Source organism: Manis javanica, chromosome 3, assembly GCF_040802235.1.
Source record: "Manis javanica isolate MJ-LG chromosome 3, MJ_LKY, whole genome shotgun sequence".
Lineage (NCBI taxonomy): Eukaryota > Metazoa > Chordata > Mammalia > Pholidota > Manidae > Manis > Manis javanica.
The window spans coordinates 54,599,514-54,627,022 of NC_133158.1; positions in this window are offsets into that span (position 1 = coordinate 54,599,514).

A 27,509-nucleotide genomic window follows, 5' to 3' on the forward strand; every position below is an offset into this window, starting at 1 on the left:
TCTAGGCACTTTTTGGGGGTTTGCTGATCTGCACAATGTGCAGGAAAAGCAACCAGCAGTCCAATAGCCACGTCCACATAAGTCATGGCATACCAATACCCTTCTGATATGGGCAGAGGCCCAATATAGTCTATCTGCCACTTGACAAGGGATACTGGCCCCTTCACTATTGTTCCATGTTGCTGTGGGACTTGGTGTAAGTCCCTCTTAGAGCACACAAGGCACTCCTTCTGGGCTCTGCTGACTACTTCAAAGGTCAACAGCAAGCCCCACCAATGGGCTACAGCCCACATTGTCTTTTGCCCTGCATGCAACAAATGCTGATGTAACCATTGGGCCACATCAGAAGCAGGCTTCCTCCCTTCTAGCCAATACACCTGGGCCAATGTGTCTGCTTCCTCATTCCCTGGGGATGCCAAAGGCAAATGGCCAGTCACATGATATAGGTAACAGTCTTAGTCTGACCAGAGGCTCACAGGTCTTGCCACAACTCTTGCCCCCAAAGGAGCTGGTGACCAATCATCCAGTTGGCATGGTACCAGGGTCAAGCCCCGATAGATAGCCCAGCTGTCAGTGCAGACAACTATAGAGGAAGGCTCCTGGGTGAAAATAAGCCATACTGCCCACAACTCAGCCCATCGGCTGCTCTTCCCCTCTCCACCCTCCATCCATATTGTCTTAGTCTTAGGATAGAAAGCCACAGCCCTCTACTTCAGGGGCTGCCCATGACAGGAGCCATCTGTATACCAAGCATCTTCAGGTACAGGGGCTTTTCCTCCCTGATAAGGACTCTCAGCTACCAATGGCTCAAAAGCAAGTCCTTCTTGCTTTCCACTGGTATACATCGCTGGCCCCAGTAAGCATTGGAGTTCTCCACTTAAGGAGCTAATAGAAAGGGTGCTACGCTGCTGTAAATATGTGCCCCATTTGGCCAGTGTAGGTGTCTGTGCCATGCCACTCCATGGCCTTTGGGTCCAATCTTGTACTCACCCCGCTATGGGATAGGTGGTTATTACCTTCACTGGAGCTGTTCCACCGATAGGCTCTGTAGCCAACAAGATGTGATACACAGCAGCCAGTTGCTTCTCTATCAAGGTGTACTGGACCTCTTCTCCTTTCCATAGTTGTGACCAGAATCCAATGGGTTGGCATGTCTGCTCAGGCTGCTGCCAAAGACCCCATCCATAACCATCTTCTGTTACATGAACTCTAGCTCACAGGGCCTTGATGAGTCCATTACACTCAAGGCCTCTATGGCCTTGACTGCTTACTTAGTAGCAGTAAAAGCAGCTGCACATACCTCATCCCAGTCCCACCTAATGCCCTTTCATACCAACTGGTATAAGGGCTTCAGAATTTGTGCCAAGTGTGGGATGAACACTCTCCAGTAGCCCAAAAGACCGAAAACTCTTGTAATACTGCTACAGTGGTAGGGGTGGGGAAAGCCTGGACCTTGTCTATGACTGCTTCAGGAATAACTTTAGTTTTACCCAACCAGACAACCTCCAAGAATTTCAGAGACAAACCAGGTCCCTGAACCTTGGTGCAGTTCACAGCCCATCCTTTCTCCTGTAGATGTTGCAGCAATCTAGGAACTGCCCCTTCTAAATCTGCAAGAGAATCAGACATGAGCATATCATCAATGTAGTGAAACAGCCACACTCTTTGTGTTTTCTTCCATGTGGCCAAGTCCTGGGCTACAAGTCTGTGACGGATGGTGGAACCGTGGAGGTATCCCTGTGAAAGGACAGTGAATGTCCACTGCCAGCCTTCCCACATGAAGGCAAACTGTTCCTGACTATCCTGTGCTATGTCAATAGAAAAGAAAGCATTAGCAAGGTTCACAACATAACAATGTGTCCCTAGTTCACAATGCAGTGTGTCCATAAGGGCTGCTATAGAGGGACAGCAGCATGCAAAGGGGTTGTGACTTTATTCAATTTCCTCTAGTCCACAGTCATATGCCAGGAGCCATCTGGCTTTTTCACTGGCCACACTGTGGAATTAAAAGGACTATGACCCCAAAAACTACAAGACATTCTTAAGAGAAATTAAAGAGGACAGTAACAAATGGAAACTCATCCCATGCTCTTGGCAAGGAAGAATTAATATTGTCAAAATGGCCATCCTGCCCCAAAGCAATATACTGATTTGATGTAATCCCTAGCAAATTACCAACAGCATTCTTCAGCAAACTGGAACAAATAGTTCTAAAATACCCCAAATAGCCAAAGCAATCCTGAGAAGGAAGAATAAAGTGGGAGGGATCTCACAGCCCAACTTTAAGCTCTACTACAAAGCCACAGTAATCAAGACAATTTAGTACTGGCACAAGAACAGAGCTACAGACCAGTGGAACAGAATAGAGTCTCCAAACATTAACCCAAACATATATGGTCAATTAATAATGTTAAAGGAGCCATGGACATACAATGGGGAAATGACAGACTCTTCAATAGCTGGTGTTGGCAAAACTGGACAGCTACATGCAAGAGAATGAAACTGGATCATTGTCTAACCCCATACACAAAAGTAAATTCAAAATGGATCAAAGACCTGTATGTAAGCTATGAAACCATAAAACTCTTAGAAAAAAACATAGGCAAAAATCTCTTGGACATAAACATGAGCGACTTCTTCATGAACATATCTCCCCAGGCAAGGGAAACAAAAGCAAAAATGAACAAGTGGGATTATATCAAGCTGAAAAGCTTCTGTGCAGCAAAGGACACCACCAATAGAACAAAAAAGGCATCCTACAGTATGGGAGAATATATTCATAAATGACAGATCTGATAAAGGGTTGACATCCAAAATATATAAAGAGCTCAAGCACCTCAACAAACAAAAAGCAAACAATCCAATTAAAAAATGGGCAGAGGAGCTGAACAGACAGTTCTCTAAGAAGAAATTCAGATGGCCAACAGACACATGAAAAGATGGTCCACATAGCTAGTCATCAGAGAAATGCAAATTAAAAGCACAATGAGATATCACCTCACACCAGTAAGGATCGCCACCATCCAAAAGACAAACAACAACAAATGTTGGCGAGGTTGTGGAGAAAGGGGAACCCTCCTACGCTGCTGGTGGAAATGTAAATTAGTTCAACCATTGTGGAAAGCAGTATGGAGGTTCCTCAAAAAGCTCAAAATAGAAATAGCATTTGACCCAGGAATCCCACTTTTAGGAATTTACCCTAAGAATGCAGCAGCCCAATTTGAAAAAGACAGATGCACCCCTATGTTTATTGCAGCACTATTTACAGTAGCCAAGAAATGGAAGCAACCTAAGTGTCCATCAGTAGATGAATGGATAAAGAAGATGTGGTACATATACACAATGGAATATTATTCAGCCATAAGAAGAAAACAAATCCTACCATTTGCAACAACATGGATGGAGCTAGAGGATATTATGCTCAGTGAAATAAGCCAGGCAGAGAAAGGCAAGTACCAAATGATTTCACTCGTCTGTGGAGCCTAAGAACAAAGAAAAAACTGAAGGAACAAAACAGCAGCAGACTCACAGAACCCAGGAATGGACTAACAGTTACCAAAGGGAAAGTGACTGGGGAGGATGGGTGGGAAGGGAAGAAGTGGGGCAAGCAGAAAGGGGGTATTACAATTAGCATGTATAATGTAGGGGGGGCATGGGGCGGGCTGTGCAACACAGAGAAGACAAGTAGTGATTTTACAGGATCTCACTACACTGATGGACAGTGACTGTAATGGGGTATGTGGGGGGTAGTTGATGAAGGGAGGAGTCTAGTAAACATAATGTTCCTCATGTAATTATAGATTAATGACACCAAAATAAAATAAAAAATTTTAAAAATTTTAAAAATAAAGGACTATGAGTGGGCTTTATGATGCCCACCTTCTCCAACTCCTGTAGAGTTTCTCCAATTTCCTTGTGCCCCCCAGGAAATTTATACTGCTTAATATCTGTCACCTGCCAAGGTATAGGCAGAGCTACAGCTAGGTGCTTAGCATGTCCCCTCAGCTTAACCACACATACCCTCAGTCTGAACTCACCTATAGTGGTCTGTAACCACAGGCCCTGCAGGATATCTATCCCCAAACTATATTCAGGGATGATAGAAATGTACAGAGTATACTCCTTCGGGCATAAACACTCTATCCCCAATGGGATTTGGGTTTTCTTCACTCTAATTGCCTTACCCCCATGGCCATCTATCACAGCAGGGGTCCTGGGAAATGCTCTGGGTTGCCATAAATCAGAGAATACTCAGCTCCTGTGTCCACCAGCACCAGGATATGTTGCACATTCACAGGGGACTAATGAATTGCTAATTCTACATGGGGCCTCCAGTCCCCACCATGTTCCCCAAGGTGTGGACTTTGACCTGCCCCACTCAGTTGAACTGCAATGCCCAGTTGTCCTCCTGTGGGGTGAGGGCCAGCAGAGCCTGAGTACTGTCCCCCAGGAAGTCCTGCAGGGACACAGGCAAGACATGGGGCTTTACCTCCAGCATCTGTGTCTTGGTCCCCAGAGGCTGGAACTGCTGCTCTGGCTTTAATTGGTGCCACAGTTCTAACAAGGTCCTATTGGGCTGCCCATCAAGTTTTTCTTTCACTACCCGGCCTTTATCAAATCTAACCACATCTGGGTCCTCGAGACCTCCACAAGGCCCTTTGTACCTCTCCTTTCAGTCATAGTCCATGCTTCCTTCCATGCTCTTATTTTTCCAACCTCTCCCAGATCTGCTGAAGTACGAGTAGCCTCACTTATGGGTTGCCCTTTGTAGAGGGCAAGAATAGTCACTAGGGACCCAAAGAGAGATGGGGGAGGTGTATGGAGCACCAGATTTCTCATTCCTATGGTGAACAACTCCTCATCGGGGCCCTACGGGTCCATATTACAGATGATATTTTTCATGCCCAATTCCCGTAACACACGCTGGAGCTCTGCACATGTTTTCCAGCTAGTGTGTAAGTACAGTAAATCATTCTGAATAGGCCAAATTGCCCCGATGGCTGATGTCAGCCAATCCAGAAGCACTTGATTCCCTGAGGTGTGACGGGCACTTTGCAACTGCTGCCAGATGGAAGGGTGTGTCGTCAGGGAAGCCAGTCTACTAATTTCAGAACCCAGCATACAATGTTTTCCACCCCCGTATCCCAGAGACACAAAAGCCATGTAGGCCAAGGTTCCAATGGCTTCTGCCGATACCAGATGCTCATGTCCTCCAGCTCATCCTGAGTATAGGGGCAAAGCATGGAGTGCGCCACAACCTGGGGAGCGGGTGGCTCCTCCCCCTGAGGATCCCGCATTTGTTGCATTTTTATTTTCTTAATTACAACCAGGCAGACCTTTAATACAAGAGAGACTGGAGCCTCGGGCAGTGGCCTTGGCAACAGCTTGGCCAAGAGCCCCACCCCCTCATCCTCTCCCAACATCTCCTCTACCATCTCTGGGGCTGAGGGCACTGCTTCTTCTTCCCCCTCCCCCATGGCCTCCTGCAGTGCAGATTCTCTGACTGCCTCCTCCCTCACTGCTAACATATCTTCCAGTAGCACAACTGGTCTTCTCAATAACTGTCTCTCTTTATTAAGGGCATCTCATAGGTCATTGCCCAGTTCCTCCAAGCGATGCTGAAGTGTGTCTCTCCCTGCCAAAGGCTCCCTCTCTCCTCAATAACCCTCTCTCTCTTCTTGATAACCCTCTCTCTCCTCAACAACACTTTTCACTATCCCAAGGAAAAGAGATCCTACAATCCCAGCTGCTACATGGCCACTCAGGGCCTCTAAGCAGTCTTCTTTCTCATGAGGGCTAATTCCACCGTTTCTGGTGTCTCCACCCTTCCCCAGTTCTGGGGAAGACCCCACCCCTCTAAGAGGTGCTTTACTCTAGACCAATTCCCCACTAGCGGCTCCCTAGTTAGAAGCCCCACAGATAGTGGGCTCCCAGGTGAAACTGCACCCTCTACCGCTGCAGCCACTGTGGCCTCCAAACCATCCACAGTGGGAGTTCTGGGCATCTCCCCATCATCTCTAGGGACAGCCTGCCCAAGGGTCTTACCAATGTAGACAGGTTTCAGGTTCAGAGGTAACTCCAGGGGGAAAGTCCCAGAGCAAAATACCTTTGGAACAATAATCAGTCAAAGGGAGAAATAAAGTGGGAGGAACCCATTTATTTCTTACAAGCAGTCCACTTCTGCTCTCTCGTGTCTCTCACAACCTGGCTGCAGAAGAAGAGCCTCCACCCAACCTCTCTGATCCAGATAAACCCTCACTCACCCTTGTACTTACCTATTGATGTGGAAATGGACTACTTCTCTCCACCCCTTGGAAACACCTATTGATATGGAAATGCAATAAGGCCAGGTGAGAGATTCTGGAAATATTGTAATTTTACTCATAGGCATATATTTCTGTCCTGGCTTTGGCTTGTTCATGTGGCTTGCTTCGGCTAATAGCATACAGGCAGAAGTGACAATGTGCCACTTCTGAGCCTAGGTCTATGAGACTTTGCATGTTCTCATTTGCCTGCTTCTGGAACATTCCCCAGCTAGTCTCTGAAGCGTAAGAGACATGCAACAGACATGCAAACCTGCAGTGTGGATAGAGACCCCCCAGCTGCCACTGCCTAAATCAGTCAACCCAGTTGCAACCTGAAGACATATGAGCCAGCCCAGCTGAGATTAGCAGAGCCTGCCCAACAGACATGCAAATGTATGAGCTTAGTAAATACTCACTGTTTTAAGCCACTTTGATTCTATGGTTCTTTGTCATGCAGCTATAGCTAACTAATATAGGTGGCCTCTCTCACCCAGCTCTAGCTTGAAAAGTCCCAGGGAAGAATTCTCTGACCATTCCTGTTTCAAGGCCCATATCCATCACCAGGTAGTCAGATACCTTTGGAACAGGGTGCTAGTGCTGATAATCAGACAAAAATGATAACTTTATACTCATAATGTGCCTTTATTTTTTTAAGAGTCAAATTTAAAATATTCCAGTCATCCATCTTTAAAACTAACCAGAAAAGTGAGTTCAGTTAAATACAGTAAAGAATACAGCTACATGTAATTTAAGTCTCCATTATGGCCAGAGAGCAAGGAGAAAAAAAAACAAAAAGCAGTATTTGCCAAACTCCAAGAAGCAGCAATGTTTCTTTAAATTAAAAATATTAGAAATTTTATTTGCTAATGCCTTGCCAATGGGTTTCAGCTCCGGGCAAGTTAACTATGGATTCAGTGAGACTGAGGAATGGCAATGGAACATTCTTGGGGAGAAAGGGTTTATCACCCTGCTTGTTCTCCCAGAGATAGGTGGAGCACTAGAATTACATCTGCATCCAGCAGTCTGCAGGTCTGTAATCCTCCCTCCTCTCTGCTTCTGCCCAGGCACTGAGCAGAGCTCTTTGTATAGTGACTCAGTCAATAATAGCTTATTGCCTATGGGTGCGGAAGCAGTAACCTAGCAGCAGGGCAGTTACATCATCAAAGAGTTTAGGTTCAGGTGAGGATCCTGGCCAGAGGAACTTCCATTTTCCCCACTGTAGGCAACTTGGTCTTCCTGGAAAGGGCATTTAAGGATCCAGAGCTTTCAGTTATGAAGTAGCCAAAAAGTATTTCCAAATTTCATTATTTCCAAGGACAGTTTATTGATACACTGCCCCACTGTCCTCTCCTTGGGCCCAGGATGAATTGAAAACAGCCTGCAGATAATTGAGTACTTAGTAGAAACAGCTGAGATGGAACTGGAGCAAAGAAAAAACTGGAATTTGGGGGCCCTTTAGGATTCTTCCTCTAAAGACTTTAAAGATTATGTTACATCTCCCCAACTTTGGGTATATGTTGATCCAACTTTTGATATTTGCAGTAGGAAATTGGGTTAAGAGCTAGAGGTCTATAACTTTTTCAGCATTTATGACATCTATAAAGTACTGTTTCTCCTTGCCATGAATTAATAAGAACAATAGGGCTATTAGCCAGGGTTCACCAGACAAACAGAACCAATAGGATGAATGTGTGTGTGTGTGTGTGTGTGTGTGTGTGTGTGTGTGTGTGTGTACATTTCTAGAGATGAGGGTGGAATCCATGTCACGTATAACACATGGTTTGTAATTACCAAAGGGCTTCGGCACCAGCTGGAGGTTATATTACATGCTGGAGAGGTGACCAGTAGAAGTCACTACTACCAGATGGCAAAAGGGTGGCAGGGCCTTATCCCCTTCCATCCATTCCCTTCTGTGAAGTGGGGACTCCAGATACGCACAGGAAGAGGAAATCAAAATAACCAGGGGAACACTTCATTCCATCTTTGAGTGCTTACTATGTGCAAGTAAGATACACAAAAAGATCTATGCAGACATTTATGGTTTTACAAATACTTTCTCCATCAGCACTTGCCCCTCACAACAGCGACAGTAGGGGGAACATCGAATGGACAATACTACCCTTGTTAGACACCTACAGCGAGTCTGGCTTCTCACTGGACGCTTACTACACTCCCTGCTTACATACATGCCTGGGGAGGGAGGGCATGGGGGAGGCTAGACGAGGTACTGGAAGGCTGAGTGACAGCAGAAGAGAAAGTGCAGGAAGAGGAGGAGAAAAGACACAAGGCAAGAAAAGTCACAGAGTTCTGGAACAAAGTGACAACAGCCAACAAAAGGAAATGTATTTGTTTCTTTGGGCCGATAAAGTGGCTGACTTAAAATACTGTGATATATTGCCTCACTGTTCAGGAGGCTAGAAGTCCAAGATCAAGGTGGCAGCAAGGCCAGTTCCTCCCAAGGGCTGTGAGGGAGAATCTGTTCCCTGCCTCTCCCCCAGTTTCTGGTAGTTGCTGACAAATTTTGGCCTTTTTTTGGCCAAAAATTGTAGACACATTGCTCCTATTTCTGCCTTCATCATCACATGCCATTCTTCCTGTATGTAAGTCTGTCTTCAAATTTCCCTATTTTATCAGTCATAGTGGATTAGGGTCCACTCTAATGACCTATTTTAATTTGGTAAATACCCTATCTCCAAATAAGGCCACATTTGGAGATACTGGGAGTTAGGTGTTCGACATACAGATTTTGAAGAAATACATTTCAACCCATAACATGTACAAAGGCTTTAGAGCTTAGCAGGACATGACAATGACCACTGGCCACACATGGATATTGAGCACCTGGGATGTGGCTGGTCTGAACTGAAACGAGCTATGTGGGTAAAATATACACCAAATTTCAAATACTTAGTGAGAAAAAAATAATGTAGAAATACCTCAGTAATCTTTATGTTAGATTACCTGCTAAATATTTTTGACATATTGGGCTAAATAAAATATAATACAGAATTAAAATTAATGTCACCTGATCCTTTTTGCTTTCTCAGTGTGGCTTCTAGAAAGTTTGAAATGCACATATCACACATGTGACTCACATTCATACATTGATTGCTTGATAATTCCATTGTACACCACTGATCTAGAACTAGACATTCACCAGGTCCCTGGCCTCTGGTCACTTTGCAAGAAGAGTTTCTGAACTTTCTACTTAGTCCTTTGGCAATGACAGCAAAATAAAGCATTCCATTCACTTAAAATGTGACATAACATCAGACTTTATACCTGTGCAATGTACTCACAACAATAAATAAGTTTTCATCTCAACTAAGTGGCAGACATTTTTGATCAATAAGAATCACACTTTATTTTATTACTAAGAACTCAGTTTGGAGCAGGCTACCCAACATCATTTTGTATAAGTGGTTTCTGTTTAAGGTCATCATTTTTTCATTTACCTTGTGTGAGAAAAATGAGGCTACATAGCAGGGCTGAGTTTTAGTAATGATTTCATCAGAATGGTATCAGTCCTTACTAAAGATGGTTTCCAAGTGAGATTTTGCATATGCTTCATGCAAATTAAGTCATGGGTTCCATAGTGAAGTTACATCAATATAGATGGATTTTACTTTATGAAATGCACTGGGTTATAAATACTCTGACCTTATTTATAAAGGAAGCCAGTTAGTTTACTTAGTGAACATATTAATTTGTCATTCTGCTTGGACTGATTACTCATTAGCTGCTCTCTCCTGTCCAACAGCTCTGATTTACAAGCTCAGCCTGTTTATCTGATCATAGGTAGTGGAGTGCTGCCATCTATAGCTGGAAAGAAAAGACAGATAATGTGCAATCAGTTCTGACAAAGGCAATTGAAAAGAGTTACAAAGAGAAAAAAAAAGGATAGAACAAAATACATTCCAAATTACGCAGGGACCTTGCCCCCATGTTAAAATCATTGTGTAAGACAGTGACTAATTTGCAAGCAATATGAAAGCTGCATAAAGTAAGATACATAGCATCACAGATGAAAGCCTTCACCCTATTATTCTTGGTGGGTCAGGTGCCCTAAGATCAACAACAGTACTGATAAGTCAAATGGCATAGGATCTTCCATAATCGCTTTCCAAGTGAGCCACTGCTTACGTTGCCCAGAATTCACCTTGGGAATTTTTTTTTCACTCTTCATTCCTTTTCTCTGTTCCATAATGCCATCAGCAACATTCAACAAACATTTTTGGAGACCCTCCCATGTTCCAGGCATTGTCCTGGACACTTGAGATGCAGAGTGGACCACGCAAATCTCCTCCTGCCCTTGAGATGCTTACATTCTAGTGGAATGAGGCAGATAATAAACACTAGATGAAAGAAATGCTCTAGTATGTTGGAAAGTGATGGGTATTACAGAAAGAGGAAATGAAGAGTAGGATAGAGAGGTTGGAGGTAGGATGCAATCTTAATTGGGGAGCTTCACTGAGAGGTGACAACAGGTAAATGTCTCCAGGAAAGGGGCTGGGGGAATATGCAAGAAGAGAATTCAAGGAGGAAGGACCACTTGGGCCAAGATCCCATGGAGTAACAGGGCCCGGAATGTTGAGAAAGAAGGGCTCCATGGAGTTGGGGGCCCAATAGAGGTTGAGGGCTAGGGGACAAGGCCAGAGATGGAAGATGAGGCCATCACAGCAGGCCTTGGAAGCAACTGTCAAGACGTCAGCATTTAGTTGAATGAAATGTAACATCTTGCTTTTAGATTGCTGGATGAACATACCCTTAATTTTTTCTCTTCAGGTTCTGTTTTTTAAAATCATGCTTGATAGTTTTAGTGTTGTGGTAGTGGTTATTGTCTCAAGGTTCATCTGTACTGACAAAGGCAAATTTGAATAAATAAAAACAAGTGCTCATCTTTGATGGACTTCTTTTCAATATTTTTTAATTCACAGAGATTTTAACATGCACAGTTATAATAAGAGCAGATACATAAGTGTCCTGCTTTTATATTTAGCATTTGTCAAGGGCACTTTTCATGTCATTCGTGTATATCATAAACAGTTTATAGTATCTGCCTTTTGAGGTTATTGGGAAGATTAAGTGAAAAAATTCATGAAAAGAGCTGAGAGTAGAGTCTGGCATGGGATGAGCCCTTAATAAATCTTAGCTTTGAGTCCATGTGTAGGGATTTGCTTTTTTTCCATTTTTAACGGTTTATTCATAACTATTCACTATGATAAATAATGTGATGAATAACTTGGTGCAAATGGAATTTTTAGGATTATTTATCAGAATGGGCTCCTAGGAGACAGTTACTAGGTCAGAAATTAGGCTAATTTCATACGTTTTTAATAACAAACTGCATTCCCAGAGCAAGAAACCTTTGTTAAATCATAACCGCCTTGTGTGAGAGTGCCAGTTTTATGACCCCCTAGGTCTTTTCTGTATTTTCTAATTTAACAGAACATTTCTATCTTTTTTCTACTTAGCATGTTTTACTTTTCAAATGACATCATCACCATCATCTGTCACTTAGTGTATGTGCCAGGGATAGTCTGAGAGCTTTACTTTTATGAAACCATTTGGTCCTTATGAGGGGTACTGTGACTATTAATGTCATCAACATTGTTATGATTATCATCATCCCATTTTACAGATGAGGACTTTGAGATGTTGAGAGATTAACTAAGTAACTTGCCCAAAGACACAAAGGTCATACACAGAGGGGGCAGAATTTTAACCAGTGTAGCATGGCTCCAAAGTCCCTGGAATTATGCTTGCGAAGTATCCCAGTTTTCTCTTGTGTTCACTGCCTGTCATGTATTGGGTGTCCATCCTTTGAAGCATGGTGCTCTTTTCACTGAGTTTTGTCAAATATTCACATAGTAAATATATTAGTCCTTTAGCTGTTGTTTGGGTGACTCTTTAATCTTGGTACCAAATTAGTTTCCACTTTTACCTTCAACTGACATCATCCCAAAGCTCCCTTCCTGCCCCAGCTGCGAAGATAAGGGCAGAGTGACATGAACGTGGTGGGGGTGGTGGGGAAGGCTCCCCACACACTGCCCTGGGTCCAGGAAGGAGCCTCATTCATCTCCTGACCAGTTCCAGCTGAAGAGTATAAGGAAAGAGCAGAAGTGAGAGATGAGGTTTAAGGGCCCATGGAGCCAGTGGCAGTGAGCAGGTGGAAGAAAAATGATTATGCCACTCCAGCAGACCTAAGAGGACGCAGAGCTGGTCTCTGGAAATGGTCTCACACCCACCCCAGGTCCCATCTCCCTAGCCTGACATTCTGCAATCTAGGTCACACAGGGTGGTTCTCAGCTTTGCAGGAGAAAATAATATATGTGCCTGAAAATTAGAGTGCCTGAAAAGCAAATTATACACTCACACAGACATACCAGACACCTCTATAAATATGCACCCACACACATACGCACATACCTTTGGAACCATATATATTTTACGTAATTCAGGGAGAAATAGAGGAAGTAATTACATGGCATCAGGCCTATGGAAAGGGAGCCCTGAATATAAATCAAGTTTCCTCATATGCCACCATGCCATTTCTCATACAGATAGCAATATTTATTATTTTTGATTTCTCCCTTTTAAATATACAGAAGTCTTGACTTTTATCTACTAAGAAACTATCTTCCATATGATATTACTCCCATTATTTCCAAATTTACAAAGTACTGACATCTTTAAAGGTTTGATAAAGATTCACTTGTATTTTCTCTTGTCATGAATTGATTCATTATTTAACTATAATATATCTGCAACTTGCTTTTGATTATGATGTGAAGTAAGGAATGTTTCCTCAATTGCTATTTTTTCTAGCATCATTTATCACACACACAATAAAATGTAAACTTTTTCTTTCCTGAAGATTTATGTATATATTTTATCCTATGTTGAAATACATATTTCATATATATTATATGTAAACATATATATTGTACATAATACATGTGTACATATATTTATAAATACATAATGCATACATAGTATATAAATAACAGTAATATATAATAAAAGCAACACAGAAGTCAATATATATCATTTTATTATTTATGTATGTATATTATCTATATGTTATATTGTATATTAAATATCTATTTGAATATACATACAATTAGAAGTGAATATTCAGGGATAGCTATTCTTTTCTACTGAGATTCTAATCTCAGCCCATTTCTATAATATTTTTCAATGCATGTGTGAGTAATCTTCCTAACCTCACCTCATCCCCATTAATCTTTCCCATTCAGAATATCCTTTACTATGTTGGAGTATTTCTCTTTTCATATGGAGGGAAGAGTCATTTTTTTTCAAGTTATCTAACCCCCTGCCTTCACCCCCCATAAAAAAAAATCTTATGTTTTAATTGGAAATTCACTTATTTGGCGAGAGCCAGCATCTTCACGGTATCCCTCTGCTACAGAGTGAATTGTGTCCCCTCAAAATTCCTATGTTGAAACCCTCAACCTTAGTGGGTCACATTTGGAGATGGGGCCTTCAGGGAGGTAATTAAAGTTACATGAGGGGATATGCGTGGGGCCCTAACCCCCTGGCTGGTGTCAGTGTGGTTCTAAGAGGAGAGACAGCAGAAAGTTCCCTCTGTGGGACCATACAGAGGAGAGGCCATGTGAGGACACAGCTAGAAAGAGACTGTACCAGCCAAGGAGAGGAATCACCCCAGAAACTAACTCTCCTGAAAGCTCAATCTTCCAGCCTTCAGAACTTCAAGAAAATAAATTCCTGGTATTTAAGCCACCCAGTCTGTGGCCTATTTTTACAGGAGCCCAAGTCAACTAATAGCCCTTTTACTCATTCAGGGATGTGGTATAGTTCCCCATTTATTTAAATTTTCCTTTACTACATCTCTGAAAAATAGGTTTTCAATTTTAAATAAGTTCCAGCTATTTCTCACCAGAATTACTTCCAGAAATTGTTATTTTGTTTTTATCATTTTATATAGGAAATCTTTCCTTAATCAGGATATTTTCTAGCTAATTATTGCTAATAATTAGAAGAGCTGCTTATTTTATATATCTTACATCTAGCCACTTCACTGAACTCCTGTATGTGATAAATTTGTGTAAAAGCTAAAGAGCAATTAGAAAATAAATACACTATTTAACAGGAACTCTGTTAAAAATGTATTGCTCTGTGAAGTACTAGTAGTCAGAAGTGGGCCTCAATTTTTCTCTGTCTGCCAAGCAAAAAAGGACACACAATCAGTTCTAATTTACTATAACCAGGTTTACTAACTCTTCCACCTTCTAAAGTCTTCCCACCACTGGAAAGCAATTTCTCGCACAGAGCTTGTAAAAAGGACACAGCTGCCTCATAAAAGAAACTGCTGCATTTTTAACAGGCTGTGCCTCAAAAAGGTTAACCCGTCAAACAAAAGGACGGCAGTATTTATTTTCAAAATTATAGTTATCTTGGAGCTCCAGGCAGAAAGCTGGATTCAGAATCTTATTTCAAAAGGAAGTCATGGTATATGTACACACCACCTAGTTTTTCTGCATTAAGAGGTTTTTCTGTAACTTGGGCATACAAATATTCAGCTAACGCAGCTCCTCCATTGAGAAGCTCCTAGAAATTTCAGGTTAATTCCTTCTGCACCAGACCAACTAGTTCATATTTCGGTTTTTTCTCATTTGATGATGCAGTTGGTTGATAGTCCATCAAATCCCAAAAATCACAGCCACACTCCCTCCTTCCCCCAAACCAAAAGTCCCATCCTGTGCACATCATGGCCATTGCCTGGAATCATTCAGCAATACTCTTCCTTCCTAAGCCACTATTTCATGATGAGGAGGTGTTTCCATGGAGATGGGGAAGCACATTCGTGCAACAGTTTGCCTACAGGGACTTCTTCAGTTACATCAGTTGTGGCGCCCTAGAAGTAGACAGTAATCCCTCTCCTGAAACAATGCAGGAGTTAGTGGATAAGACTACATAGCAGAAAAATAGAGGATTAAAGATGGCAGCGTGAGAGGAGAGACAGAGTCTTCCTCCTAAAACTGGATACAATTAGAAAATTTAATTGGCACAACTAATCCTGAGAGAGCAACAGGAAAGAGGACGTGTCAGACTGCACACACCTGGAGAAAAGAGCAGACCTCAGCAAACAAGGTAACGTACCAGAGCTGTGGCTCCACGGGACCCGAGCCCCTCCCCCACCCCAGCTCACTGGCAGGAGGAAGACAAACGGAGCAGGGAGGGAATGGAAGGCTTGGGACTGCTGAATACCTAGCTCCGGAGATCTGTGCTGGGAGCACAAACCTACATTTCACGGGGCTTTCATGAGACTCGCATGACTACCGGGTTGGAAAGTTAATACAGGCAGAGTTCCTGGGGACACTGGGATTCCAGCTGCTTGTGGAAAGCAGGGATCCATATCTGGCTGCTCTGGGACAAAAACTTATACCTGTGTGACCGGCCCACTGGCTCAGGCAGTGGAGACAGGCACAGCAGCCGGGAGGCGGGGAACAGCTCTTTCCTACCCGCAGTACTGATCCCCTGTGACCCCCAACATTGCTTCAGGGGATCAGCAGCTCCAAAATAGAGCTTCTGGACACTGGAGGGCACTGTATACAAACATGAAACGCCAAAGGAACCTTGTCCAGAGTAAAATTGCTAATACAACTCCCAAAAACAATTTAAATGATATGGACCTCATGACTCTTCCTGAAAGGGAGTTCAAAATAAAAATAATCAACATCCTAATGGAGGTAAGGAAAGACATCCAAGAACTCAGGAATGAATTCAGGTCAGAGATCCAATTGTTAAAGAACATGATGGAGGGTATATTAAAAGCAGGTTGGATAGGGTGGAGGAGACAATAAATGAAATAGAAACTAGAGAAGAGGAATACAAAGAAGCTGAGGCACAGAGAGAAAAAAGGATCTCTAAAAATGAAAGAATATTGAGAGAACTGTGTGACCAATCCAAGTGGAACAATATCCACATTATAGGGATACCAGAAGAAGAAGAGAGAGAAAAGGGGATAGAAAGTGTCTCTGAGGAGGTAGTTGCTGAAAACTTCCCCAATCTGGGGAAAGAGACAGTCTCTCAGGCCATGGAGATCCACAGATCCTCCTACACAAGGGACCCAAGGAAGGCAACACCAAGACACATAGTAATTAAAATGGCAAAGATCAAGGATAAGGACAGACTGTTAAAAGCAGCCAGAGGCAGAAATAAGATCACATACAAAGGAAAGCCCATCAGACTAACATCAGACTTCTCAGCAGAAACCTTACAGGCCAGAAGGGAGTGGCATGATGTATTTAATGCCATGAAGCAGAAGGGCCTGGAACCAAGATCACTTTATCCAGTGAGATTATCATTTAAATTTGAAGGGGGGATTAAACAATTTCAAGATAAGCAAAAGCTGAGAGAGTTTACCTCCCACAAACCATCTCTGCAGTCTATTTTGGAGGGACTGCTATAGATGGAAGTGTTCCTAGAGTTGGATAGCTGTCACCAGAGGTAGTAAAATCATGGTAGGGAGGGTGGAGCAGTTGATTGTGCAGCAAATGCAAAATTAAATTGACTATCCCAAAAGCCAATCAAGGGATAGAGAAAAAGTATAGAATCCGATACCTAATATATAAAGAATGAAGGAGGAAGAAAAAGGAGGAGGAATAGAAAAGAACCTTTAGATTGTGTTTGTAACAGCATACTAAGTGAGTTAAGTTAGACTCTTAGATAGTAAGGAAATTAACCTGGAACCTTTGGTAACCAAGAATCTAAAGCCTGAAATGGCAATAAGTACATACCTATTGATAATCACCCTAAATGTAAATGGACTGAATGCACCAATCAAAAGATATAGAGTCACTGAATGGATAAAAAAACAAGACCCATTATTATGCTGCTTACAAGAGACTCACCTCAAACCCAAAGACATGCACAGACTAAAAGTCAAAGGATGGAAAAAGATATTTCATGCAAACAATAGGGAGAAAAAAGCAGGAGTCGCAGTACTAGTATCAGACAAAATAGACTTGAAAACAAAGTAACAAGAGATAAAGAAGGATATTACATAATGATAAAGGGCTCAGTCCAACAAGAGGATATAAACATTATAAATATATATGCACCCAACACAAGAGCACCAGCATATGTGAAACAAATACTAACAGAACTAAAGGAGGAAATAGACTGCAATGCATTCATTTTAGGAGACTTCAACACACCATTCACTCCAAAGGACAGATCCACCGGACAGAAAATAAGTAAGGACACAGAGGCACTGAACAACACACTAGAACAGATGGACCTAATAGACATCTATAGAACTCTACATCCAAAAGCAACAGGATACACATTCTTCTCAAGTGCACATGGAACATTCTCCAGAATAGACCAAATACTGGGCCACAAAAAGAGCCTCAGTAAACTCAAAAAGATTGAAATCCTACCAACCAACTTTTCAGACCACAAAGGCATAAAACTAGAAGTAAACGGTACAAAGAAAGCAAAAAGGCTCACAAACACATGGAGGCTTAACAAGACGCTTCTAAATATAGTCAGTGGATCAATGACCAAATTAAAATGGAGATCCAGCAATATATGGAAATAAATGACAACAACAACACAAAGCCCCAACTTTTGTGGGACGCAGCAAAAGGAGTCTTAAGAGGAAAGTATAAAGCAATCCAGGCATATTTAAAGAAGGAAGAACAAACCCAAATGAATAGTCTAATGCCATAATTATTGAAATTGGAAAAAGAAGAACAAATGAGGCCTAAAGTCAGCAGAAGGAGGGACATACGAAAGATCAGAGAAGAAATAAACAAAATTGAGAAGAATAAAACAATAGAAAAAAAATCAATGAAACCAAGAGCTGGTCCTTTGAGAAAATAAACAAAATAGATAAGCCTCTATCCAGACTTATTAAGAGAAAAAGAGAATCAACACACATCAACAGAATCAGAAACTAGAAAGGAAACATCATGATGGACCCAACAGAAATACAAAGAATTATTAGAGACTACTATGAAAACCTATATGCTAAGAAGCTGGAAAACCTAGATGAAATGGACAACTTCCTAGAAAAATACAACCTTCCAAGACTGACCAAGGAAGAAAGACAAATCTAAACAAACCAATTACCAGCAAAGAATTGAAGCAGTAATCAAAAAACTACCCAAGAAAAAAACCCCTGGGCCAGATAGATTTACCTCAGAATTTTATCAGACATACGGAGGAGATATAATACCCATTCTCCTTAAAGTTTTCCAAAAAATAGAAGAGGACAGAATACTCCCAAACTCTTTCTATGAAGCCAAAATCACCCTAATACCAAAACCAGGCAAAGACCCCACCAAAAAAGAAAATTACAGACCAATATCCCTGATGAACATAGATGCAAAAATACTCAATAAAATATTAGCAAACCGAATTAAAAATATATCAAAAGGATCATATACCACGACCAAGTGGGATTCATCCCAGGGATGCAAGGATGGTACAACATTCAAAAACCCATCAACTTCATCCACCACATCAACAAAAAGAAGGACATAAACCACATGATCATCTCCATAGATGCTGAAAAAGCATTCGACAAAATTCAACATCCATTCATGATAAAAACTCTCATCAAAATGGGTATAGAAGGCAAGTACCTCAACATAATAAAGGCCATATACGATAAACCCACAGCCAACATCATACTTAACAGCGAGAAGCTGAAAGCTTTTCCTCTGAGATTGGGAACAAGACAGGGATGCCCACACTCCCCACTGTTATTTAACATAGTACTGGAGGTCCTAGCTATGGCAATTAGACAAAACAAAGAAATACAAGGAATCCAGATTGGTAAAGAAGAAGTTAAACTGTCACTATTTGCAGATGACGTGATATTGTACATAAAAAACCCTAAAGACTCCACTCCAAATCTACTAGAACTGATATCGGAATACAGCAAAGTTGCAGGATACAAAATTAACACACAGAAATCTGTGGCTTTCCTATACACTAACAATGAACCAATAGAAAGAGAAATCAGGAAAACAATTCCATTCACAATTGCATCAAAAAGAATAAAATACCTAGAAATAAACCTAACCAAAGAAGTGAAAGACCTATACCCTGAAAACACTAAGACACTCTTAAGAGAAGTTAAAGAGAACACTAGCAAATGGAAACTCATCCCATGCTCTTGGCTAGGAAGAATTAATATCGTCAAAATGGCCATCCTGCCCAAGCAATATACAGATTTGATGCAATCCCTATCAAATTACCAACAACATTCTTCAACGAACTGGAAGAAAAAGTTCAAAAATTCATATGAAAACACCAAAGACCCCGAACAGCCAAAGCAATCCTGAGAAAGAAGAATAAAGTGGCAGGGATCTCACTCCCCTACTTCAAGCTCTACTACAAAGCCATAGTAATCAAGACAATTTGGTACTGGCACAAGAACAGAGCCACAGACCAGTGGAACAGATTAGAGACTCCAGACATTAACCCAAACATATATGGTCAATTAATATTTGATAAAGGAGCCACGGACATACAATGGGGAAATGACAGTCTCTTCAACAGATGGTGCTGGCAGAACTGGACAGCTACATGTAAGAGAATGAAACCAGATCACTGTCTAACCCCATACACAAAAGTAAATTCAAAATGGATCAAACACCTGAATATAAGTCATGAAACCATAAAACTCTTAGAAAAAAACATAGGCAAAAATCTCTTGGATGTGAACATTAGCGACTTCTTCATGAACATATCTCCCCAGGCAAGGAAAACAAAAGCAAAAATGAACAAGTGGGATTATATCAAGCTGAAAGCTTCTGTACAGCAAAGGACACCATCAATAGAACAAAAAGGTACCCTACAGTATGGGAGAATATTTTCGTAAATGACAGATCCAATAAAGGTTTGACATCCAAAATATATAAAGAGCTCACGCTCCTCAACAAACAAAAAGCAAATAATCCAATTAAAAAATGGGCAGAGGAGCTGAACAGACAGTTCTCCAAAGAAGAAACTCAGATGGCCAACAGACACATGAAAAGATGCTCCACATCGCTAGTTATCAGAGAAATGCAAATTAAAACCACAATGAGATATCACTTCACACCAGTAAGGATCACCACCATCCAAAAGACAAACAACAACAAATGTTGGCGAGGTTGTGGAGAAAGGGGAACCCTACTACGCTGCTGGTGGGAATGTAAATTAGTTCAACCATTGTGGAAAGCAATATGGAGGTTCCTCAAAATGCTCAAAATAGACTTACCATTTGACCCAGGAATTCACTTCTAGGAATTTACCCTAAGGATGCAGCACTCCAGTTTGAAAAAGACAGATGCACCCCTATGTTTATCACAGCACTATTTATAATAGCCAAGAAATGGAAGCAACCTAAGTGTCCATCAGTAGATGAATGGATAAAGAAGACGTGGTACATATACACAATGGAATATTATTCAGCCATAAGAAGAAAACAAATCCTACCATTTGCAACAACATAGATGGAGCTAGAGGGTATTATGCTCAGTGGAATAAGCCAAGCGGAGAAAAACAAATACCAAATGATTTCACTCATCTGTGGAGTATAAGAACAAAAGAAAAACTGAAGGAACAAAACAGCAGCAGAATCACAGAACCCAAGAATGGACTAACAGTTACCAAAGGGAAAGAGACTTGGGAGAATGGGAGGGTAGGGAGGGATAAGAGCGGGGTAGAAGAAAGGGGGTATTATGATTAGCATGTATAATGTGGGGGGTGGGGGAAAGGAGAGGGCTTTGCAACACAGAGAAGACAAGTAGTGATTCTACAACATCTTACTATGCTGATGGACAATGACTGTAATGGGGTTTGTGGGGGGCACTTGGGGTAGGGGAGAGCCTAGTAAACATAATGTTCTTCAAAAAATAAAAATAATTGAAAAAAAAGAATACATAGAAATACAGAATTCAATGAGAAACACACATGAACTGTTTTTCTCTTAATTTTAATTCAAGAGTTCACCTTATGTATTAAGTTTACTCCTCCTCATCTCACATTCCCCCTTCTAAAACCAAATTCATTTGGATTTTATCATAATTGCCTAGAAAAGACATACTGATGTTTTTATTTGTTCTCTATGACTGTAACAATCAATACAATATTCTATAATTTTTTAAGTAATTAATACTAGAACCACCATTATTTTAAAACCCATTGAAACAGATGAATGGATAAACAGCACATGGTATATACACATAATGGAATATTATTCCACCTTAAAATGTAGTGAAGTTCTAAGACATGTCAAAACATGGATGAACCTTGAAAAAATTATGCTAATAAATAAATTCATAAACAAGACATAAAAGGACAAATCTTTGATTCCAAAATTATATGAGTAGTCAAATTCATAGAGACAGAAAGTAGAATGGTGTTACCAGGGGCTTGGAGGAAGAGAGAATGGAGAGTTATTGCTTAAGGTTTAAACTCTCTAAAAGAGATTTTCAGTTTCGATGATGAAAAGTTCTGGAAATGGATGGGGGTGATGATTGAGCATTTTAAATATATGCAATGCCACTAAATTGTATGCCTGAATATGGTTAAAATGGTAAATTTTATGTTACATATATTTTACCCTAATAGAAAGATAAATTTAGGAAACAAACCCATTGTAATACACAAGGAGCCCCCTATACTAAACCTTTTGGCATCCTACTCTATTAACCACCATCAAATGCAGTTTAGCCATATTTCTCCAATTAGACCATAAGCTCTCAAAGACCCTAGTGAATAAATGCTTAGATGTTGTCAAACCATCACCAGTAAGTTTGTACCAATTTACCTGTCAATTGATAGTGTTCATTTCTTCACATACTTGTTGACCTTAAGTTTTGATCATCTTTTAAATCTTTGACTATAAAACTTTAGTTTTATTTCAATGGCCTTTGTTCATAGTTGTGTTTGAAGATCTCTACACAGTCTGTTGGCCATGGCAGGACAAGTGTTCTCTACACACACTGTTTTTGCTTTTCCATCTCCCACTTATCAAGTCACACGGTTGCCCTCTACCTGGTCACAGTCATGTTCACTGTGCACACCTACTCACCAGTGGACATGCTCAGTCCTTACCTTACAGCAGAAGCATGTCTCCTTCCTAATACCACTCTTCCGTGGTATTCTTGCTTCTGATTTTCCTTCTCCTCTGGTGCTCCGTCTTACCTTCTTTGTGAGTTCTCCTTTCCTAACCATCAGTATTCATTTGAGGTCTGTCCTGGATTATCTTTCCTGCTCACTGTGCACATGGCACTTACATGGCTTCAAAAGTGGGTCATATGTTAATGTTACAAATGTAAAGCTTTCATGCAAAGCTTCCCTCTGAACACAAGTCTTATATATCAACTACCAAATAGATGTTTCCACATATTGTGCCTCATGTGCTGCACACTCATCACTGAATTCAACCTCAAACCTGCTTTAGCCTGGTGTTCACCACCTTGCTGAATTGCAACATCTTCTACTCTGTTATTCAAGAAAGTAATCTGGGAATTGTCCATGCTTCTTCCATTCTTCTGCCAGTCCTTTCCCCACCTCAAATCAGTCACTTCTTTCTTGCATGTTTCCTGAATCTGGCCACTGTTTTGCAGGCCACCATGATCTCTTGTCTATTACTATAGTCTGTTACTCATCTCTCCAATTCCACTCTTTAATTCCACAATTCACTCTTCTCACGGTAGCCAAAGCAAACTTCCTGAAACACAAGACTGATCATATATCTTTCAAAAGTTTCCCATCATCTTTAAGATAAATTCTAAACTCCACAATATACCTAAGAAAGTCTGGACTCTTCTCACCCCTCCCCCAACTCATCTCATGATGCTCCTCCAGCTAGGAGCCACCGTAACCCTGACCACACACACAAAGCATCAATCATGCCAAACACCTCTCAGTGCTACAAATAAATTCTCCTACTCCTCAGCTTTTACACAGGCAATTGCCTAGGCTCAGAGCACTTTGCCCCAACCCTCTTTACCTAGCTTCCTGCTCACCTCTCAGATCTCCACCTGTTGGCTGCTTGCAATCCCTCCTAGCTTCTATACCTGACAGTCAATCTCAGCTTCTTTCTTTTGAAATTGTCTCACTATCTGGAGGAAGCCCTCTTCTTTAAGATCCCTTTGGAAATGATCCCAAGCAAATCACCTTCCTGTGGATTCCACATCTAGTGGCTGGAATCCTATGACCCTGACCCACACCAGTCCAAGCCCCATTTCTTCTCAAGTGCTTCTCTCTATTCTGTGGCCAGGGTGTTCCATCCATCCATCTTCCATCTGGTTTTTGTTTTTTATTTTTATAAGTAAAGTATCAATTCTTTACATCCCACAAATCTAGATGACTTACATCAAAGCTTTCCTAGTGGGCCTCCCACTGGGCTTACAAAGATGAGAACCCAGCACTGTAACAACCTTGTCTAAAGAAATTCTCTGTCTTCTTCAACTAACTCCTCTCAGATTTTCAACCACCTTTGTGGCTGGAGGTGGGTATTCCACTAAGGATTCCAAAACCAGTTCTTGGCCGGCTTCTTTTCAAATGCTACATAGGAGAGGAAGGAAATCTTTGACAAGTTGAAGGAACAGAGAGAGGACCTCTGGCTGAAAGATAACAAGAGAGGGAAGCAATATGAAATGTCTTTGGTAGGACAGGCAGGATGGAAGGCCACAGTGAGTTTGTATTTTATTTTAAAAGAAAAAGGAAACCAAATCATCCTGGCACACTCAGCCCAGCAGGCTGGGAATTTTAAGGAACTTCAGGCACCTTAACCCTGGGTGGCAACACAGCTTTAGAGCCCCTGAAAGTGATAAGCAGCCTGCCGTTCATTCCCCCCCACCGGCACTGAAAGCAAACTGGCTGACACACCATTGCTCTGAACAGCTAGGGAGCAGCTCCACCCACAGCAACTACACAGAGGCTTCTCCCAGCATGTGGCTAAATGGTACAGACCCAGAGGCTGCCCCCTGCCTGCAGTTGACTGGCACAGACAGCAGAGACCAGCGCAGAGTCTGGAAGGCACTAAGGGACTTTATTCTCACAGTGAACACATGCTGCTCACCTGCAACCCCTGCTAGTGCCCTAGGCCATCCCGAAGGCTGCTCCGCCCATGGCAGCTCAGGGGATTAACCCAGAGGCTTCCCCCTGTGCCCAGTTGACTGGCACAGACAGAGGAGACTGGCACAGAGACCTGGAAGCACATAGGGGCTCTGTTCTCACAGCGAACACGTGCTACTCACCTGCAACCACCACCAGTGCCCTAGGCCATCCCAAGGACCACCCCACCCATGGCGGCTCAGGGGATTAACCCAGAGGCTGCTCCCTGTGTTTGGTTGCCCAACACAGACAGTGGAGACTGGCACAGAGTTCAGAAAACACGAAGGGGTGCCATTCTGGCAGAAGAACACACACTGCTCTCCTGTGACTCCTGCCAGTGCCTTAGGCCATCCTAAGGGCCACCTTGCCCATGGCAGCTCAGGAAATCAACCTAGAGGCTGCTCCCTGTATGCAGTTGACCAGCAGAGGCAGCAGAGATGAGCAAGGCAACCAGCAAGTAGGAAGGAACTTTGTTCTCCCAGTCGACACAAGTGCCACCTGCCAGCGATCACTTCCATTGCCATAAAAAGGCAGAGGAAGCTTGTTCAGTCCAAAATCCCTCAAACACCAGAGAGAGGGCCTGGTGAGACCAAAACCACAAATCTTCCTGAAAAAGAATTCAAAATAAAAGTCATAAGCATGCTGATAGAGCTACAGAGAAATATGCAAGAACTAAGGTATGAATTCCCAAGGGAGATAACAGAAATGAAACAAACAAACAATGGAAGGATTTAAGAGAAGACTCGAAGAGGTGGAAGAGACTGTTAATGGAATAGAATTTATAGAACAGGAATACAGAGAAGCTGAGGCACAGAGAGATAAAAGGATCTCTAGGAATGAAAGAATATTAAGAGAACTGTGTGACCATTCCAAATGGAACAATATTCACATTATAGGGGTACTAGAAGAAGAAGAGAGAGAAAAAGGGATGTCTTTGAAGAAATAATTGCTGAAAACTTCCCCAATCTGGGGAAGGAAATAGTTTCTCAGAACATGGAAGTCCACAGATCTCCCAACACAAGAGACCCGAGGAGGACAACACCAAGACATATAATAATTAAAATGGCAAAGATCAAAGACAAGGACAGAGTATTAAAAGCATCCAGAGAGAGAAAAAAGGGATCGCCTACAAGAGAAAACACATTAGTCTATCATCAGATTTCTCAGCAGAAACCTTACAGGCCAGAAGGGAATGGCATGATATATTCAATGCAATGAAACAGAAGGGCCTTGAACCAAGAATACTGTATCCAGCAAGATTATCATTTAAATTTGAAGGAGGATTAAATAATTACCAGATAAGCAAAAGTTGAGGGAATATACCTCCCACAAATCATCTCTACAGTGTATTTTAAAGGGACTGCTCTAGATGGAAGTGCTCGTAAGGCTAAATAGATGTCACCAGAGAAAATAAAACCACAGCAAAGAAAGTAGACCAACCTAATACCAACTAAATGCAAAATTAAATCAGCTATCCACAAAGTCAGTCAAGGGAAACACAAAAGAGTACAGAACAAAACATCTAACATATAAAGAGTGGAGGAGGAAGAAAAGGGAGAGAAATAAAGAATCATCAGACTAAGTTTATAATAGCATAATAAGTTAGACAGATAGTAAAGAAGCTACCCTTGAACATTTGGTAACCATGAATCCAAAGCCTGCAATGGCAATAAGTACATATCTATCAATAATCACCCTAAATGTAAATGGACTGAATGCACCAATAAAAAGACACAGAGTAATAGAATGGATAAAAAAGCAAGACCCATCTAGATGCTGCTTACAAGAGACTCACCTCAAACCCAAAGACATGTACAGAGTAAAAGTGAAGAGATGGAAAAACATATTTCATGTAAACAATAGGGAGGAAAAAGCAGGTGTTGCAGTACTTGTATCAGACAAAATAGACTTCCAAACAAAGAAAGTAACAAGAGACAAAGAAGGACATTTCATAATGATAAATGGGTAAGTTCAACAAGAGGATATAACCATTATAAATATCTATGCACCCAACACAGGAGCACCAACATACATGAAACAAATACTAACAAAATTAAAGGAGGAAATAGAATGCAGTGTGTGGGATTAATGGGATTAATACATAAATCAAGTAATATAGAAATCAAATGTACAAATTCATATGACCTGATTGTTTCTCCTACAACTCCTGATGCATGATCAATAACAAAGTGAGTAAGGACAAAACAGTTCCTACAACTCGTGACCGCCCTCACATGGCTTCAGTGTCCTTGAGGAGCATCACGCCTAGGACTGGACTCAAGGTCAGATTATGATTGTGTGTGGATCATGTCTTGAACCCCCTACTCAAAATTCTTTGGATGTTTGGGTTCATGTGCTCAATGAATATGAGGAGTGCCTTTTCGGCATTACTCTTACATTGTTATGCATTGAGTCCCCTGGCTGGTCCTTTCAGGTCTTCGATATCTCATCACGTCTCCTCCCTTACCTGCGGGTCAGAGGCAGCGAGGGAGCGACAAGTGGCACCCAAACAGGGACCCTTGAAACTCAGAGCAGGGAAGCTCCTAAGATTGTTGATCCAGTAAGACTCCCGGGAAAGCGTACGTAGGGATAGGGTGCAGACGTCAGGGACACTATAATGGGCCAACATGAAACTAAAGCAGATAAACTGGAGGATTACTTAAAATTACTCTGTGCCCTCCTAAAAACCTCAGGAGTGAAAACTTCTAAAAAAGACTTTGCTCAACTTCACAAATACATTAAAAATCACTGTTACTGGTTGCGGCCACAAGGAACCCTCAGACAAGCTGATTGGAGTAATGTATTAAGAGATTTCAAAAAGGGAACATTAGCCCTGTACCTGTTTGGGTGGATCAATGACCCCTCAATAAAGAAAAACTGGCAGCCTTACACACATTAGTTCAATAGCAGCTTCAGTTAGATAGATTAGAATTTTCCACAAGCTCTTGGAATCCCCCTGTATTTGTTATAAAACAGAGTCCAGAAAATGGAAATTCTTACATTACTTTAGACAAATTAATGCAGTCCTTAAACCTGTGGGTCCTTTCCAAGAAGGCCTCCCTTCTCCAGCTATGATTCCGAAAGACTGGG